This window comes from Anomalospiza imberbis, chromosome 3, assembly GCF_031753505.1.
Source record: "Anomalospiza imberbis isolate Cuckoo-Finch-1a 21T00152 chromosome 3, ASM3175350v1, whole genome shotgun sequence".
Taxonomy (NCBI): Eukaryota; Metazoa; Chordata; class Aves; order Passeriformes; family Viduidae; genus Anomalospiza; species Anomalospiza imberbis.
The window spans coordinates 103990831-104009940 of record NC_089683.1 but is presented as its reverse complement, the minus strand read 5'-3'; the positions used below and the strand labels follow the sequence as shown (position 1 = coordinate 104009940).

The window sequence follows — 19110 nt, the reverse complement described above, 5'->3', positions numbered from 1 at the left end:
AGATGAGATTGATTTTCCTGCCAGTGTGTTCTAGTAACAAATTGAAGATTAGGTGTCCTTTAATTACCTGAGAAATGCTCTAAAATTATCTTTTGTCTGGAAAATCCTTTTGGAAATGGACTCTATGCACAATAATTGCTATTGATAAACATTTTCACCTTAGAACTATGTTCAGGACTGGATGTACCCAATCTAATCAAATCTGGAATAATTGTTTAGAAAGAAACTTTCCACAGAAACTATTTTGCTTTCACTCTCTGAAAATTGACTTGGTTAATTAATCATGAGGCTTTTAAGGAGTATTTCTACTTCTCCAAGGGCAGGGCAGAGACTGAATATGGCAGCACAGAAGTCTGCCCAAAAAAGCTGAGCTATTCAGCAAGGTATCAAGCAAGCAGGAAGGCTCAGTTTCTAGGGGCTATTTCACTGAATTTGAACAATAATAGAAATATTTCAGAACATTCCCAAGGGACCATGTACCCCTTGGACTATATACAAAGAAAAACTAACAAGATAAAACAAAAACCACAGATAGAGGTGGACATGTATCAGCACCAGGGGAAAGAGAGTATTTCTACCTCAAGATGTTTATCTGTCACCAATCTTTCTCTGGGAGTCAAAGAAAAACAAATGTCTGATGTATTCACTGTAGACTGGGGGCTTCCAATAGTTCCTTACACATGGAAAAGCACTGAGAAAACCTGGAAGTGAGGGATAAAGAGCTCTTCACTCTTTCACTGATGTATTCACTGTAGACTGGGGGCTTCCAATAGTTCCTTACACATGGAAAAGCACTGAGAAAACCTGGAAGTGAGGGATAACGAGCACACCAACAGTAATGGGGGAGCAGGAGACAGCCCTGCTATGAAAAACTGATCAAAGGGAACTGCCTAGCTCCCACAGAATGTGTTTCTCTTGGGGTTTCCTCGTGGGAAGAAATGCAGGGAGGAGCAGAAGCACCTCTTGAACCAGCGTGAGTGAGAAAGGCTCCTGTGGGGCAAGGCAAAAGGGAAGCTGGGAGGTGATGCAGAAAGGAGAACGTCCTTGGGCTGGTGAGCCAGGAGCAGCTCTGGAAGCAGCTCTGTGATGGGGGAAAGGCCAGAGGATGTCAGGGTCAGCTGGTGAGATCCCAACAGTGTGAAAGTCCTTTTTCCCTGGCCCAGCAGCCAAAGAAAAGGTCTGGAAGGTGTGAAGCTGAGTTTTCAAGGTTGTTTATTTCTTCTTATCTAAAATATTTTCTCTCTCACCTGCCGAGGTCTGCCTAGTACAGAAGCCATGGCAGTCTGCCCCGAGTGTCTCCCACATTATATACTCAAAATTATGTGTACCATGTTTACAGTTCCCGTACCAATACCTAAAATCTATGTTGGACAGTGTGTCCCTATCCTAGACCAATAGAAAAGTGGCACTATCACACCGAGACATGGAGGACAAGAAGAAGGAAGAAAAGGTTAGGGCATGCCCATATTCCTCCATATTGTATCCCTGAATTGCATTCTAAAAAACCCCAAAATTCTACTTTTTCACCCTGTGTCAATTCCCTTATTACTACTCGAACCCTTTTGGCTTGTAATTCCTCATATAGAGTTGGCAGCTTCTCCCATGGGCTAAAATCGAAGCCACAGGTGTTTTTGACTTCTTGCCAAGGTCCCTCAGCCCCCTGCCAGGGTCTCAAGACATCCAGAGCAGCCAAAGGGATGCTCTGGACTCTGACAAGAGGAGAGGAGCCATGAGATGCTGGGATGGCTTTTGGGATTATCCCCCCTCACCCAACCCCTGTTTGCTGTTAGTTCAAGTCAGGCAGAGCAAACAATGAAGAGACATTTCCTGTAGGGAAGCCCCTCTGAGTAATTGCCCCTCCCATGTGCTGTGGGCAGCAGGAGCCAGGTGAGAACAGCACAGCGATTTAATAATGACACCTTCCTGTCACTCACTGGCACGTGTGAGCTAAAAACACCCAGCCCCTCCAACCTGGCGTCTGACAGCTCCAGGATGCAGGATGTGCCTAGAATAGCAGCCTGTCTGCTCTGTGCATATGCTCATTTTTATAATGATCCCTCGTTTTTTTCCCTCTCCCAAGCAGGAAGCAGAACTTTATGAATGGGGTCACAAAACGCCATTGATGAGCTGCAATGAAGGCTGAGGCCAAACAAACCGTGGGGTGAAACAAGCAGGTAACAGGTCATGGACATTTTTATGCAGTTTGAAATATTACCAAGAATTTGCCCTTTGAGCTAGAGAGGTCTCAGGCAGGTGGCAGGAGCACTCTGTGCCATCCACTGCCTTCACACCCCCTCCAAGATGGAACTTTTTTCCTTGAAGGAAATCAAGTAATAACAAGTAGGAAGAATGATTGCAACGTAAGGAAGCAAAATAGCAGGAGCAAACCTTGGGCTTTTCTATTCCTGTGTTATATAGAGATGACACTTTTGTTCGCTGGGGATTCTGGTTCCAAAAAATGAAACATCACTGCCCCCTTCTGTAATCCAAGCCAGCTCTATCCTACCAAAAATGTGAGTGAAGCACTGGGTAGTTATATGCCAGCTGACACTGACATAGTGAACTTGCCCAAAATATTAAGCAAAAAAAAATATTAGTTAATATTTCAGTAATTACTTCCATGTCTGTATCAGTCTTCAAGAGCCTTGTAAAAAATCTACTCCCGAAGAGAATAAATATTGAATAAATCCACTGGAATTTATTGATTCAACAGTCTGTGTATGAGACAGAATCTTGTTCACTTCTGAATTTATTAAAAAGCTGTCAGAAATTTCCAGCATTCATTGAACTGTCATCTGGGCCTCTTGTCTAAAATGAACAAATTTTTCCCCACAGTTTTACAAGAAATTATGTATAAAGTTGATGTTAAATTGCCTTATGCGCCAGGGAAAGTGGGAACTCAGTGCCTGGATAACATTTCCAGAAGGAACCTGGAGATGCTCACCCACACTGACTGCAAACGTTACCCTTGCCAGCCTGTGATTTAGCCTCCCTCTCTGCAATGCTCAGATTTCCAGTGTGTATTCAATCTGTCCTTGCTCAACCACCAGCAAGTTCCTCACTCTGCCCACATTACCAAGTCCTGCACCCAAACTTTCCTATTTCCCAGAACCTTTCCTGTGACCTTTTCCATACAGAAACACCTCTGGGCACCCACTCCTGCTTTAAGCCTTCTCTTTTAAGTATTTTTTCAGCTACAACCAGCACACTCTCAAGGCTTTCATCTCCTGAAAGCCAAAAAACCAAAACTGAGCTCACCAAACTGAACACTCCCTCATGCAACTTTAAAATAGACTTGAAAACTAAAAATATTTTATTTATTGAAAGCTTGCAGCAGCCTTTATCTGCGTAGGCTGAAACTCGGGATCGTGGATGTTCCTGCAGTGCTGAGGCTGATTATTTCTTGGGGAGAAATCTGACCTGCTGGTAGGTTTGAAAAGATTTTACACATCTTTTTCCTTACAATGGAAAGCTCACCTTCTCTCCCATGCTGCTGGAAAGGATATGTGATACTAAATTATTCAGAGAATAGGTTGAATATGAAAAGGCAAGAGAAAGTAAACTTCATGTGCCCACAGCTGACCAGAAAGTGGAAAGAGCTCCTCCTCTTCTCTTCTCATGATTAGCCCTGTGGGAAAAGGTGCAAGCCAGCACCCAGTTGAATTGTACAAAGATGCAGACATCCTGCAGAACAGGGCCAGTTTCTAATTCTGCTGACTTGCCCTCTCCAGGCAGAGCATTCTTTATAGTGCTGCAGTGCAGTGAAGAGAAATCCCTATTGATGTTTACGAATTGCTAAGCCAAGACAGCGAAACCATCTGAATTATGAGGTTCTTATACACAAAAATACAAGGAGTTATAGATTTCTTTTGCCACATTAAATAAACACACCAGGACTGCAAGAGTCCCTGTGAGCCAGAGCTGATTTATGCTGCAGGGAAGATAAACATTTAGGTCTGTTTTGAAAGCTGAGCCAGGGCCCTCACACTTTAATTGCTTTGAACTGCCCTATGATTTTTTATTTCATTTCAGTCCACAACAGTGACAAGGAGAGGCACTGAGAGTATAACAGAAATATAATTATCTTAGTGTCAGCTTGATTCAGTGGGGTGTGAGTAGCTCTGTTTCAGTCATTACTGCTGGCAAGGCCAGGGATACTGTAATTTTTCCAAAAACAACTGTAGTCTGATTCTGGAAATACTGCCAACCAAGAGTGTGCACCTCAGACCAGCAGCACTGGGGAAGGGATCAGAGTCCCAGCTGCACTGGGACTGGGGACAAAAGCAAAATATGAGAGAAATAATGGTGAAGCAAAGCAAAGGAAAACTGGGACAGGAGTGGAGCGTGCACGAGGCATGAATGGCTCCCACCATGTGGTGCCTGCAATGCCAGGCAATGGATGATGATGAGAGCTCTTTCCATGCCTTCACAAGGTGGTGGGGGATAATTAATAATGCTGCTATCAGCTGATGAACAGGCACAGAGAGTCCTTTTCTCCCCTTACAAAACCACAGACCACAGCAAAGGAGCACACATGGACACACACAGGCCCAGTGACACATGAAGCTGTGTCCACACAGAGGAATCCACTGAACTCACTCCAACACCCAGAAAACAAAACATCCAGCACTGCAAAGCTCTCTACAACCCTGTTAAAAACAAACAAACAAACAAACAAAAACAAAAACCAAACAAACAAACAAAAAAAAAACCCCAAAAAAACAACACCCAGAAAACAAAACCAACCTATCTGTAATGGCGAGAAAGCATTTGGTGATTAGACACCCAGTGTAAATTTGTGAAGGTGGTCTGCTTAGACTGACTGGGTGACTGCCATTAAAATCTGCACTGGTTCTTGGCCAAGTTCCTGCCCGCTCTCACTTTGATAACACACTCCTGAAGTAATTTTTCCTGGCTGTTTGCAAAACACTACAAGATGAGGACTACCTCACGATGCAGTTTTCTCTGCAACCAGTGCTGCAGTTGATTTCACAAGGCAGCTGCTCCCAGGCACTGCTTCGTTTAGGGCTCGGTCTGTAACTGATGGGAAGTGTATTTAGCACCTGAGAGTCCCCCAGTACAATCCAGCAGCAGCTTTGTGCTGTGTTTCCCCCATCTTTTTATGAAAGTGTCTCAGAAACTATTCCCTGTGTTCCACATTGTATCATTAGGGACCAGCAAGGGCTGGGCAACTTTCCTGCTGTGCAAAAATACAGTCCCAGTAAAGTCAGCTACTCCATCTGGGCAAGTACTGTGGCTCAGGTGGGTTCCAACAAGGAATGGCTTTTGCAATCCAGGAATGCCACCATTCCATGGCTCCCTGAGCAGTCAGGGTGTCCATGTGTTGACACAATGCCTTGTCAAATATTAAAATTTTGATATGTGTAGGCCAAACTCACTTCTAGATGAAACAAACCTTGTATTTTTGATCTGAAACCCAGATAGTTTCACATCACTATTTAAAAAAAGAGTAGCCTTGGTTTTATTTTAGTCTGAAATACAAATAAATCTGGAAATGGTGAAAGCTGCTGCAAAGTAGAATTGTTATTTCTTCTGCCAACTATGATATCAAAGACAGGCAGCCACGGATCATGGATCACTGAGTAGTTTTCACTTCTCCCATAAATCCTTATTACACTGATCTTCTCAGAAATATTGACTCTGATTCAGGAATGCACTTAAATATGTTCTTTTGAAGTCAGCATCACAGAGCTGAACTCCTCTGGAGAGGCAGGAGCAGCGGGCTGGGGAGGTGAGGGGCAAGCACCGGGGCTTTGTCAGCTCCATGAGCTCATTTCCCCTCCCGGAGGATTATGTAGAAAGGGCAGCTCAGGAATCCCCAGATTTAACAGCACTCACTGCCCTTCTTTTCCTGCACAGGATTGTCGTTTCAATGGTTTCAAAGCATTTGGCTCAGGATTCCTGCTCTCAGCTGCTTTATAATGTTCTGACATCTGAGCAAATGATTATTTTCCTGATTCGAGGGCCTTTGCTTCACACCATACATTGCAATGTGAACTTCTCGTGTCTGTGCACATCCCTCAGGACTGATTCTGACCTCAAAGCTACCTTGGTGTGCCCTGGCCCTGCCAAGTGTGAGCCACAAATACTCTTTCACAGACAGTCCATGCCAAATTCCACTCCTGAGCTTCAAATGGAGAATGGAGAAAAAAGAATTTTTTAACTGGAATAATTAGGACAGACACTGTTCCCATTAAAGTTCTATCCTTTGTAGAGAAAGATGTTTGGGTTTTTGGGTCAGCAGATCTTCACAAAATGATGCTGGTTGTTTTGACATAAAGTCACACTGCCCATGTGAAGGTATTTTTATTTCTAAAGTTCATAATGAAATCCCTGAAATTCATCTAGTCATATTTTCCTTCCTTGGAAGCTTCTGGGCATGCTAAGTGCAGTCATTTCTTTCTTGGAAGAAGTTCCCATCCCCTAGATCCCAGAGAAAGGGTTGCCACCACAGCAGAACAGCAGGAGATGGCACTGCTCTGTGAAGAGGGAGAAATCAAATAGAGATACAGACATTTGGAGATGGGGGAGGTTTGATGCTCACTGTCAGCAGCTGTTAAAATTCTTGCCATGAACTGTGTCAGGAACACTGACAGTTTTGGTGTATAATTCCCACCATTCAGGCCGACTTGCAGCTAAATCACTTAAGCTTTCTAAATATATCCCAACTCAAGATACAAGCAGGATTTAAATATTTTTGCTGGGTTCCTTTATGCATTCTTTGCATTGTGCTAAACAGGGCAGGAATAAGAAATGGAACAAAAGAAAAGAGTGTTTTTTATTTCACTAAAGATTTCAAAGGCAGTGGATATGTTGTGTCTAGAAAAAAAATACAAATACACTCTCAAATGGAAGAAATTGGATAAACAGAAGTTGTCATCAAGAAATGTCGATAGAAAATGATGTAGCCTGGGCTGCAACACCTGTTTTTTAAGGAAAGCATCACATTCAGTGCTTTCAATACTCAAAATCAATTCTCAGGGAGGGGATTGTTTGTGTTTCTCTTGCCATTCTTCTGTAAAACCCCACAGCTAATCAGAGATTTCCAGAAAGTCCAGGAAAATCTTGTAAAAATTACTGATTGTAAAAATCTAAGACAAATGTTTCACAAGTTCATCTTTCCTTTTTTTTTTTTTTCCACAGACTACAGGACAGATGGATTTTCTAAAAAGCATTAAAACACTGCATCAATAGCTATCAAATCATTCCTACTGAAATAATTTCTATAATGTTCTCAAAATGCCAAGTATCTGGGGTTTTTTTGTTTGTTTGTTTGTTTTTTAAGAGTAAGTTGATGAGAGTAGAGCATTGCAGTGTGTCACTTGATTATAAAATAAACCCAGCCATGAAAAGGAGGTTTTCTGAGGGTTTTCTGCCTGTGCTCACTTGAGCAAACTCTGCGCACTCCCTGTTGGAGCCATGAACCCAGGGGCAATTTGGTCCTTTTCCATGGAGCTGCCTCCATCCTTTTGCACTGCTGAACTCAAACCCTGCACGAATGCCTGAGTCCCTTCAGCTGCCTCTGCTGGGCTGTGCTGCCACTGAAAAGCCAAGAGAGGTCAGATCTCCCCTGGCAGTTTTCACTTGACTGCAATTAGACAATTTTCAGTGCTGGGTGGGCAGTGGCCAAGCAGCTGCTGGGTAAACAGCCTTGGGGACTGACTCTGTTAGTTTTGGAAAACACATATTGGAAAAAAACCCAAATAACGGTTCTGAATCACAGTCATTTCTATTGTCAACAGAGACATGATGTCTTTATTTTTGTTCCTTTCCTTCAAAACTGCCGCAAGGGAACCCCTTCTGTTGAAAAGTCTCTGGAAAGAATCTTAATCCAGTGCACCTTTCAAGATGGGAAAGTTCTCTCTAAGAGTCCAACGGGAAAAGTTGGGGGAAACGTTTTAAAAATCATTAAACCCTGAAAGCTTCTGAAACGTCTTTATTTATATCAACTGGTATCTTGAAAGCCCAGAACCAAAGAAGGAGTTGTGCTGTTCAGAAGTGAAGACAGAATCCTAATATTGCCTCAAATATTAATACAGAACTGCTCAGACATTGGCTTTGTTTTAAAGGCTGCAGAGCACAAACAACATTTTCTGTAGGGAACTCCTCATCGTTTGGATGCACTTCTGATAAATGGGTGGCCAGTGCTCCATGGTTACTCTGTAAAAGATATATTTGTGCAAAGAAGTGGACTTGTGCACTCTGTAAAAATACAGGCTTAAAATACAGAACTGCAAAACCTGATTCCAGAGCACTGCTAAAAATATGGAAAACAGAGTCCTCTAGTGGCCTCCACTTGCCGCAACAGTAAAAGCAGTCAACAATTTAGGGGAGAAAGTGCATGGTCTGAAACGTGACCTCACAAGAAATAAATTTTAGTCCAAAGCTAAAAAAAAGCAGAGAAAACTTCCCCCCTGAACGTCCATGAAATACATCAGACTTTGGAAAAGATCACAGGATCATAAACATAGAAACAAGTGGGAAAAAAAAAGTAAACTTCCCAAGAAAACAAGGGGAGGATGAGGAAGCTTTGCCTAAGTACCTGTTAAAGGAGCTAATGAAAACACGGCACGAGAGCGAGGGAGAAATGGGATACTGGGGAAAGTAAACACTACACAGGGCACAGGGGTGCTGGCAGGGAGGCCTGCTTGCTGCCCACACCAAGTTCACAAGACTACACCTCTTCACATCAAAAATAATGTAAATAATTTGGCACAGTAGACAGGTGAAATAGCCATGCATGTATTGCTGAAATAGGTATATATGTGTTGGTGCCAGTATTTTAGCTGTTTTTATTTGTGTGGCTTTTTTTTTTTTTTGTTGTTTTTGTTTTTGGTTTTTTGTTTTTGGTTTTTTTTTTTTTTGTGAAAAAAAAATTAAACTGCATGTTCATCATTAATTTTGTAGGAATCCTGAATAATAGCTCATTACTGCCATAAATTATTAGAATGAAGTGTTGTAAAGTAACCATGTCTTTCTCTGAAGATATTAAAATAGTGGTATCAATAACAAGCAAATGGCAAGACAGCATTCCTAAATTACACAATGAATTTCCTGACATCTGCTCCATGCACTGCCAGATCTTAAGCACTCCCTTAGCCAAGGCACAAAACCAGCCCTAAAAACCTGGCCAGCAGCAGTTTCTGAGGAAGGTCTGTGTGGTCCTCGTACCAGACAGTTCCCAGCACTGTCTTTAAAACCTTATCTCAGGGAAGCACTTGGAAAAATCTGTTCACCCTTTAAAGAAGAACCCCATTAGTTAGAGCTGTGGGGTCATCTGTCAGGACCATCAGCATCCCCCACTCCAGCATCTCCAGCTCCACCTCTGCAGAGTTAGAGCATGAAAAGATGAGTTCCACATGCAAAAAAATTCCAGGGTCAAACCTTGCCTGGCTCTGTTTGCAGATGTATCTTCAAACCTCTACCCCTACACCTGATTTTTCCTCTTGGTGCTGGCCTGGCTTTTATCAGCTTTACTACTTGTAGTTCACATTCCTACCACAAAAGTGTTACTTAACTTACACACAGACATAAAATAAAGTTTGAAAAGATCCCAGCTTTCATCCAGCAGGGGAAATGATTCCCTTTGAACAGGCTGTCAGCCTCAAACAGGGTAAGGGATTGGTGCAGAGTGCTGAAACCAGAATTTTGTGTTGTATTTTGACATGTGCTTCCAAAACACCAAAAGTTGCTATGCCTGAACCAATGCAGAGCTGTAAACTCAACAAGCCTGTGGAGATACAACTTGGGAGGGAATTTCAATGTCAAACAGACAAAGATGTGCAATAACCTGGGACAAAAAATACCAGGAAAAAGATCAACCCATGAGCTAACAAATGCAGAAATGCAAATTAATTTCCATAAGGGATGTTTTAGCAGTAGGTGTGACCACTCCAGTATCAAATATAAGCTCCTTTTCCTCCTAAATGGGAAAGGAGTTTGAGTTTGGAAGAACAAAATTCTGAATGCTGCTGTGCTGCCAGCACCATCACCCCCACAAGCTGCCTGAGGGACCCAGTAAATCGTGATTATTCCCTCAGACTCAGTAAGAAAATGATTACCTGCAATGACAGCACTTGGTGCAGCATTGCAGAGGTGAACTCCTGCTCGTGAGACAGGGTGTCAGGGCAGGGGGCAGAGGAGAAACTCTTTACTTACTGGTCTGCCAGGGCTACATTCAAAGAACAGGAGATGCCTTTTATGGCCTCTGAGTCCAGTGGAAATGATGGAGATCACAGAATCGCAGAATGATTGAGGCTGTCAGGGATCTCTGGAGGTTGCCTTGTCCAACCCCCTGCTCAAGCAGGTCCACCTGGAGCAGGTTACCCCAGGGACGAGTGAAGCTTACTCATGGCTGGAAAAATCACTGTAATTTCAGCAAGCACTGTTCACACTGGAAAGAAACCTCCATCAGTAACAGCCCTGATCTTTATTAATAGCAAGAGCGGTGCTGGACCTCAGCTTCACAAACAAAGGTGAGCAAGAAGGTAAAGATGGGACATTCTCTACAACCCTGCAGGGCCTCTGTGCTACAGTCACTCAGTAAATATGATCCAGGTGCCAGTCACATTTCTACTCACATTTCCAACAACAGGGACAGATTTTATGTTCAGTTCTGCTGTTTTCCTATGGACACAGTCACAGCACTCCTTCCAACCATTAGCACATGTTCCCATCTTCTGAGGGGAATCAGGAAGGATTCCTGACAATAGGATCTTACAGAATACGGCCCTCTTGGAGTAAGGAAAATAATGGAATTCTAATTGTGACATTAAAGTGGCACGACTGGAAATGTCAAGTGCCTTTTACTCACTGATGGCTCTAAAGATACACTCAGTGCTCCATGAAATCCAATTGCTATTTGCATTATCCAAACATGGTTATTTTCCAGCCAAAGTTTCTACAACTTCAGCTTCTGGTTCTGTAATCACCTGCCTAATACTGCAAGCACAGAGAAGCCTTTTTGTTCTCCCTGCAGTTCAAAGAATAACCTTTGTCTGCCCTGGTTATCTTTGCACATCCAGTCCCTGTCTCCCACAGCTCTGCCTGCTCTCAGCAGAGGCAGAAGGGGATGACATCTCTCTCAGTCCCTGCAGAAGCTGCCCCATCAGCATGGTCCCTGAAAGTCCACTGATGACCCCATGGGTTCTTCCCCATCCCATATCCTAATCATTCTGAGGAAAGCAATGAGTTCTTCCACATTCTTATGAGGTCTTCTCATAATCTTAATTGAGGCGGTGGGCATAATCCAAATGCAAGTCATAACCATAACGATTTAATTAGAATTATTAAATCCAAAGAGCCAGAAGTACTTAATTAAATAAATAGCTTGTTTTGTGAGCAGAGACATACTTCAGATCACTGCAGTCATGAAATTCTCACTGTGCAAAATTATGAGTTGCTGTTTGATAACAATCAATAGAAGAGGCCATTGAATAAACACCTTCTGACTTGTTTTCCAAACCATCATATTGGTCGTAGCAATTTGCCCGACAGATATAAATAATGATGCAATTGTGTTTCCAGTCTTGCTGTTATTGGTATCTATATAACCCCTGACATGACTAAACAAAAAGAGGAGGCAGGTAGTCTGTCAAACCTTGCAGGTCATTGGCACTGTAACCTCGTACAGGGCTGGGGCTGCCAGGGCTCCTGTCCTTGTCACTTGTGTTCACAGCACGGCCTTTTGGTCTGAGGCTCAGAGAAATACATGGACACGGAGCAGATGGATGTGTCTCACTGAGACTGCACTGCTGCACAGGGCCAAGGAGGGAAAATACCTAAAATGTGGAATCATAGAATAGCCTGAGTTGGGAGGAACCCACAAGGATCATCAAAGTCCTGTTTTGGTCCTGCTCAGAACAGCCCCAAGAATCCCACCCTCTGCCTGAGGGGGCTGTCCAAATGCTTCTTGAAGTCAAGGTGTGGAAAAGAAGAGGAATAAAAGATATGGAAAAAATCCATCATGCATTTACAAATTATTACTAGAGATGACAGGTTAGGAATCCAAAGCACATATTATTAGACAGGGCATTGCAAAATCTCTTACAGGTCTCAGGCAGATTACTGGCTTTGGTTATTCCTCCCCTGAGATAAAACCTTCCACATTCACCTGCAGTAGAACCAGAACTTCCTTCCTATGGATGGACTTAATTCTGAGCCCTTCAGAAATGTGCGACTGACAAGGAGCCAAATGATCATTTTCCTTGGCCTGGAACATTTTCAGTGCAATTGGGATGAGGAAACATGGTACAAGACAAGGAATTTCCATCTGCTGCTCTCTGGCCCCACAACATCCTTTCTCCCTTTACCCACGTTGTGCCTTAGCCTCCTTTGTAAGCCGGGCCGCCCCAAATGCACCCCACACATGTGTGACGTCTGTGCCTATCCATAACACAAACAACAGCCACACAAAGCCAAAAACCCGGGAGGAAATCTTCTGGAGCCTCCTTCGCAGCTATTCACCCTGCGAGCAGCAGATGGCATCCCTACTGCCATTCCCGTGTCCTGCTACAGAGCTCCCCCTGCTCGGCAGCTCCTGCTCACGTCCAGCCCCAAAGCCTGCCCAAATCCTGCCCCTTCCCACCTCTCCTGGCCTTTTGGAGCTACCCATCACTGCGGGGAGCTGCCAAGGAAGCTCAGCCTGCCAGCGACTCTGCTGTGGATTTTCGCCCTCGTTTCCAGAGTAAAGCCAGTGACTCCCTGAGTTCGGTAAAATCCTTGCCCACGGTGAAAGTCTGGCTGTAAAATCCCTGTGCATGGACAGGCATTTGTGGCACTGCTGCTTCCTGGGCTGAACAAAGAGTGGGCAGAGGAAGAGCTTCACAGCCCTGTAAAAAAGGCTGTTTGCAACAAGAATTATCCCAAGCCCAGTGATTTCAGTGCTGCGGGGCTTCGGGCTCACTCACTTGGAATTTAACTGCATGATTTGTCAGCCCTTGCTTGGTAGGAACTTTGAACTCTGCTCTTTGGTGTCAATCTGCATTGTTTTCTTCCTTTGAAAGAAGAAATGTGTTCTGTATGAAATGTCTTATCCTGGTAATAATTTTTGAGTGATGTTTTCCTGCAAAGAAAACAAGCAATTGTCTGCATATCCCATCCCCAGCTCTTAATTTGCTTCTCCTTGTGCAGTTGCTTATCCAAGCACAGAATAAAAGGGGAAATAAAAGGGTTTGCTGGCACTTCATACAAATGTACAGGAGAATTCAGAAACTACACCTGGCAGAGAGAAGCAAATCCACTTGCTCAGATTAGGATCCACATTTCATTATCTGCTTTGTGCCCTGCTTCTGCCAGGTGCTGACTGAGGTAAACTTTGTCCAACTCAGTTCAAATTCAGAAAGAATAAAAAATTTTCAACTTTTCCCTGCAGTTGCTGTGATATTTTCCAGTGTAATTATGATCTCTATCAGGGTTTTAGACAGCAGAACAAAACTGAGGAAACTCAGTTGTAAGTTTCTGTCTGGACTGGCTGCCCTGTGTTGTGAGGCTCATGGCAAATAAAGCCTCCCTGCCATAGCATGGGAAGTTTGCTATAACCAGAAAAATAAAATTATCCAAGAGCAACAATGTTTATTTTCCACACTCTATTAGTAGCCCAGAAGCAATTCAAGCATGTTACTAGAAACCAAACCCAACTAATTAAAAATAATGTTCCAAAGCTCCACTGATGTGTTTTGCATCTGGAGCTGGCTTCTGCAAATAAACATACACAAAACCAAGGACAAATCACAATAAATCTAAGCAGACAGGTACAAGCAAATTGGTCTGTGGAAGTGACATGTCTCTCTGCTTAAATGTCTACCACAAATCCCAAGGAGACGTGGTAGGATTTAATCTAATTGGGTTTGCCACTTCCCTGCAGCTTAATGTGAGAATAACAGCAATTATATATGACTGTACTTAGCTCAGTACCAAAAATCCATTTATTAGGCTATTAGAAGCTATAGAAATCTGGGCTTTGAGATCATTTGGATATGCTGGTTAAACACTTGGCCTGCTAGCTGTTTTGTGGTTACTGTTTCCAAATTGCCACTGATGAGGTGGTGGTAGAAAAGCAGATGCAGTTAAGCACTTCAAGGGATGGCAGAGAAAGGTTTTCTTCTCACTTCAGGATCCATAATGGTACCTTAGAAGTTGGCTCAGTGCTCTGCAAATCTCAAAACATTCATCAGGAGCCTGAGAAACCAAGAAGCTGCTGAGGTTCAGAAATCTGTTGATCATAAAGCAAAGCACCTTTGCATGTGTGGGGCCCCACAGAGTTGGCACAGTATGGCACAGAGATGCCAAAAGAATGATGTTTAAGGCCAGCATTATGGGGCAACAGAGGGAAGAGCCTCTAGTTTTTCAGCATTTGAGAGAGTGCAATTAGCAAGAAATGTAAGAAAAGCCATTGGGCCATTCCAAAAAAATGTATTCTTGTCACTCTCCTGCCTATTCAGTCTGCAAGGGGAGCAGGTGACTGATAGGCTCCCTGTGGAGCTCAGCACGAGGAAGCTGCACAGCCCTGTCTTCTAAGCCTTTGTCAGCTCAAACAACCATCATAAAACCCTTCTTGCCAAACAGATGTTTGCAAATGAGGCTGTAAACCCTCACAACTTCATTCTTTTCCTAAACCGTGGTGAGTACTGGAATAAAGGTGGATTTTTTTTTGAAGTCTGAAAATCTTCACCTCTAGCCACAGTCCTCCAGTGCTCACCCAGTGGGGGTAAACCCCTAACAAATGGTTCCTTCAGCTCCCCACACACTTCAGTGAGGGCCTGCAGTGGGGGAGGACTCAGGGGCTCTCTGTGAGCTCTCAGACACCACTCATGAGGTATTGGGGCCATATTCAACCTGCAGATTTGTTTTCAAAGCCAGCCTTACAACATGAGATGCTCACATTCAGCACCTGGAATTGCAAAGGCTTGGTTTTACTCCCAACGAAGTGAGTGACCATGGAGACATACCCATGGAGACACAGGGACTGTGAATGTCTAACTTTCCATCCAGAAACTTCCCAGCCTAACTTTCCTGGCAGCTGAGATGTTGATCACCTTGCACAGCAGTCTGGGTTACACATAATTTTAAAGAGATTTCTCTTTTCCAGGGCTCAACTCTGATCCAAACAGACAACTATCAGAAATTAATGCAATTCCAATGAGCTCTGCTTGAATCAGTCACCCCACTGATTACCTGCTGGAATTCAAAGAATATTAGTTAAGGTCCCTGTCCAGCTGCTGCAAAGTATTTCTCTGGGAAGTGAATAAATGTAAACCTAGTTATGGGCATTGTTTTTAGGGTAAAAGAATAGTGAACAGAAAGGATTGTTTAACAAAATCATCATCCTCATTACTCTCATTGCAGCACCACAAACATGGGTGGCAACCTCTCTCCAAAGGTGCAGGCATCCTGAACCTGTCTGGTTTTCTGCTGCCTTCTAGCCTTAGGATTACTTTAAAAGGTTATAATTAACATAATTACCCAGACTGATATCTGAAATGAATGCACAGTTCAAGGGAGCAGCTTTAGGACTGGCTGTGGATTTGAAGTCCCTTTTGTCCCCGCATACCCCGACCCCTGACCCCACTCTTAAGGGGATGGCAGTGGCATTAAGCACTTTAGTGGGGCAGGCAAGGCTGTGCTCCCTAAGGAAGGTCCCTGTCTCCTCGGAAGGAAAAGCTCCAGGTGAAGTAGAAATGCTTCCAAATCAGCCCAAAGGCTGCTGAGCGCCAGGCACCACCCAGCTCTGAGGATGGGTGGGAAACACAGGAGAAAACTCCCACTCTCCTGTAAAAAAGCTGGTAAAATCCTACTGGGAAACACAGGCTCTTGTTTATGCTTCTGCAGGTGAGATCTTACCTCTCATCACCTGGCTCCCAAAGAAGCAGTGAAGAGGAACACACAAACGTCTCTTTTATGGTACCAGCATCCCTGAGATTCCCAGGTTCAAACACATGGATGAGGTGAGTGCAGCTACCATGGAAAAAAATTAATTTTGAGAATATTCACCTTGATCAGCCCAAGTCAAGGGCCAGTAAAATCCTACCCCTTCTGAGGAAACTCTTTAACCAAAAGTTATGTTTTACATGCTCATATCCTTCTGTGAGTACAAGGGGGTGACCAAGCGTTTCCCCCAGAAAACCTCAATTGTGGCTGAAATGGGGATGCACTAAAACACTTCTGACTCCTCAGAAGACACATCCTACAGCATTACATTTAGAGACGCAGGAATTATCAGGATGGGATCTCAAATGGCTGCAGTTTATCACACCCTAGCAAATTCACTACACCACACAACCTGATGGCACATGACAAAGTGTGACAACTGATGTGTATTGCTCAGGAGAGACTGTTGAGATGTGCTGAATATTTTCTAAACTGCTATCGCAAAACATATGTTTCTAAGGGGTAATGATACAGTGGGTCTGAATAACTCATAAAAATTATGAATGAAGTGTTCTCACCTTCATTTGACCTTTTTTACTTCTCCAGCAGACAGAGCTAAATGTGTGGCACACCAGAATGCATCTGAAGAAGAGACAGATGATAATAAGAAGCTGTTAAGAGCTGCTCACTGGCTCTATTAGTTCAGCTTGCTTGCACAGAAAGAATTTCCCTGCACGTGTGAACATGAGCACAGATCAATAAAGGGAAATATCTAGGCTGATCCTTTCTCAGCCTGAACTCCTCCAAACAAGATGCACACACAGTCCAGTGCCTTGTGGAAGGCTGGAGACAGGGGTTGTGCATGAGGAACCACAGAAATCATGGTTCTGTTCTCCCTGCACAGAGCATCTCCAGCACCAGCTGGGAGCATTCATTCCACCCTTGGCTGATGTCACAAAGGTGTCTGGAAGCTTTAACTCTCATTTTCCTGTCTCCTACAGCCAAGGTCTGCTTGGCTGCTCACCTTGTCAGAGATCATAAGAGATCTTACTTGCCTTAAAAATATGACTGCTTGACATGTTTTTCAAACATCAAAAGGGGAGCAATATATTTCAAATGTCAAGAAGAGAGCAATACCTGTGTGCCCTTGGAAACACATACAGGCTGTAAAAATACAGTTTGGTCAACCAAAACAAAGCATCTCCTGTCCATAAGAAAGTAATCCAGATTGGCAGGAATGGTTCCAATGCGATCAGCCTGCCCTAGTGTCCTAGGGTGACGTTATGGTGCTTGTATTCCCAATCATGTGTTCTGTTTATGCCTGATATTATGTTCTGTGCCTTCAGGATTGACTCTGAAAAGTGAAGGTTTGTTTTGTCTTGCTATCAGCCGGCTCACCTACCCCCATGCTCTGTGTCTAGGAGAGGCTAGGTTCGCTTGCTAGCTTGCTGGCTTGCTTGCTGGTTTGCTTGCTTTCGCTTTGCCCTTGCTTTTGCCTATTAGTTAATTTAGCTAGGTAGTCCAATTTTTACCCTGGACTGTTTTTTTTCCTTTCCCTTTCCTGAATATCATCTGAACCTGCTCTGGACTGGGACCTGGAAAACACCAAGAAACACCGAGAGCCTGCATTTTGTGACCTGCAGCAGCCATCCCCAGTGCCGGAGTCCGAGAACTGGGCGACCACTCCCAGGAGAGACTTTCTGAATTTGTCATCTCTTCAGAGCGGTGAAAGAGTTTTGTCATCTGGTGTTGTGTTTTTTTTTAATTTTTTTTTTTTAATATATTTATTGGGGGTGTTTTGCTTGTTAAATAAACAGGTTTTTTTTCCTCTTCTCTCCGAGGAAATTCTTCCCGAACTAGGTGGGGGAGGGGCTGTGGGGGGCTTGCTTTCTGGGGGCTCCTCCTGGAGGTTTTCTCCCAAATTTGCCCTAAACTAGGACACCTAGAACAGGAGGAGTGCCTCAGTTTAAGGCTTGCTGCTGTCTGCTCACACCTCACATCTGTCAATTCTTTTTTCCCCATCATCACCTGTATATGCTGAATTTTCACCACATCCTGAGTGCTACTGGGAATGCTTGGTGGTCTAAAGCCTTTGCCAGCTTTGGGAGTGTCTATCCCTTTCCTTTCAATGCTCTCTGGGCCAGGTACTCACATGGTTTGGTTTATCCCAGATAAACCTCTCAATGCTATTTTAATTTCTGTAAATGTATCCAAGCCCATCCAGAGGGATTTATCTCCGGCAGGCACCCAGATTCTCAGCTCTGATGTGCCCATGGCATTCTTATCACTTTTCCATTAAGGCCCAGTGAGTTTTTCAGGGTGTGGATTTTCTGAGGCATTTAACAGTCTCCTTGTCTGACTCTGCATCACCTGCCTCACTCTCCCGCCAGTGCCTGGGGCATGATGGGCAGGAGCAATGGGCAGCATTTGGTCACTGAGGAAGGAGGTATCACACGCTCTGCTGAACAATCCCACAGATGCTGCTATGATGGCTGACAGGTGGTTTTCACAAGGCTCTTCATTTCCTCGCAGTTCAGCCTGTGGTCTCCAGACACAGCCAGGGCTATGCACAACCCCTTGGAAAGGATATGTGTCCACACTGGGAGTTCTCAGAGGAACTCATGAGGAGGAATTACATTTGGAGAGGTGGAGGGTACCCAGAGCAGGCACTCCAGCAATGTGGTTGAGCATGGTGGAAGAGCTGGCTGGGTGCTGAGCTGGGTACAAGGGCTCTTCTGAGAGGGCACAGCCAGACATGGGCTACACCCATCTCCCTCTGCTTCTGGCTTGCTCTTTGCTATCTTGAAGCATCAGGGAGCAGGCAGCAAACAGCATTAAGGACACCTATCAACTAATTGAAGCCATGCACAGGAGTCTGCACAGCAAACATGCTGCAGAAGTGCTAAACCACTGCAGATGTTAGAAAGGCACAGGGTAAAAAGGAGGGGATTACAAACGGGAGTGAGCGAGCATCAAACACAAAGGAAGTTGTAATGAGAGCAGGAGCGTGAAGAGTGGCAATTCAGCATAGGAAAGATAAAGATGGAACAAGAATGGGATCAAGAGAGATCGCACAGAAAGGACGGGGAGGAAGAAAAATTTGAAATGGAAACTATGAAAATGGAATATAATTTCCAGAGGGAAAGAATAAGGGTGAATGAGGGTCCTACTGGGTCAGCCCATGCATATTTAGTCAGTTATAATAAGGTAAAATTGCTTCCT

General features: G+C 43.9%; 3 long non-coding RNA genes across 3 annotated transcripts; 2 read left to right on the top strand and 1 right to left on the bottom strand.

Moving 5' to 3' along the window:
- Window positions 1-1858: 1858 nt before the first annotated feature.
- LOC137471679 (uncharacterized) lies at window positions 1859-7223 on the top strand. The gene is made up of 2 exons (XR_010997777.1): window positions 1859-2174; window positions 7165-7223. It is a non-coding gene; the product is annotated as an uncharacterized lncRNA (long non-coding RNA).
- LOC137471675 (uncharacterized) lies at window positions 5830-16601 on the bottom strand. The gene is made up of 3 exons (XR_010997772.1): window positions 16467-16601; window positions 10083-10192; window positions 5830-6500 (listed from the first exon to the last, which is right to left on the bottom strand). It is a non-coding gene; the product is annotated as an uncharacterized lncRNA (long non-coding RNA).
- Window positions 14802-17085, top strand: LOC137471676 (uncharacterized). Its single transcript, XR_010997773.1, has 3 exons — window positions 14802-14947; window positions 15367-15463; window positions 16495-17085. It is a non-coding gene; the product is annotated as an uncharacterized lncRNA (long non-coding RNA).
- Window positions 17086-19110: the final 2025 nt, after the last annotated feature.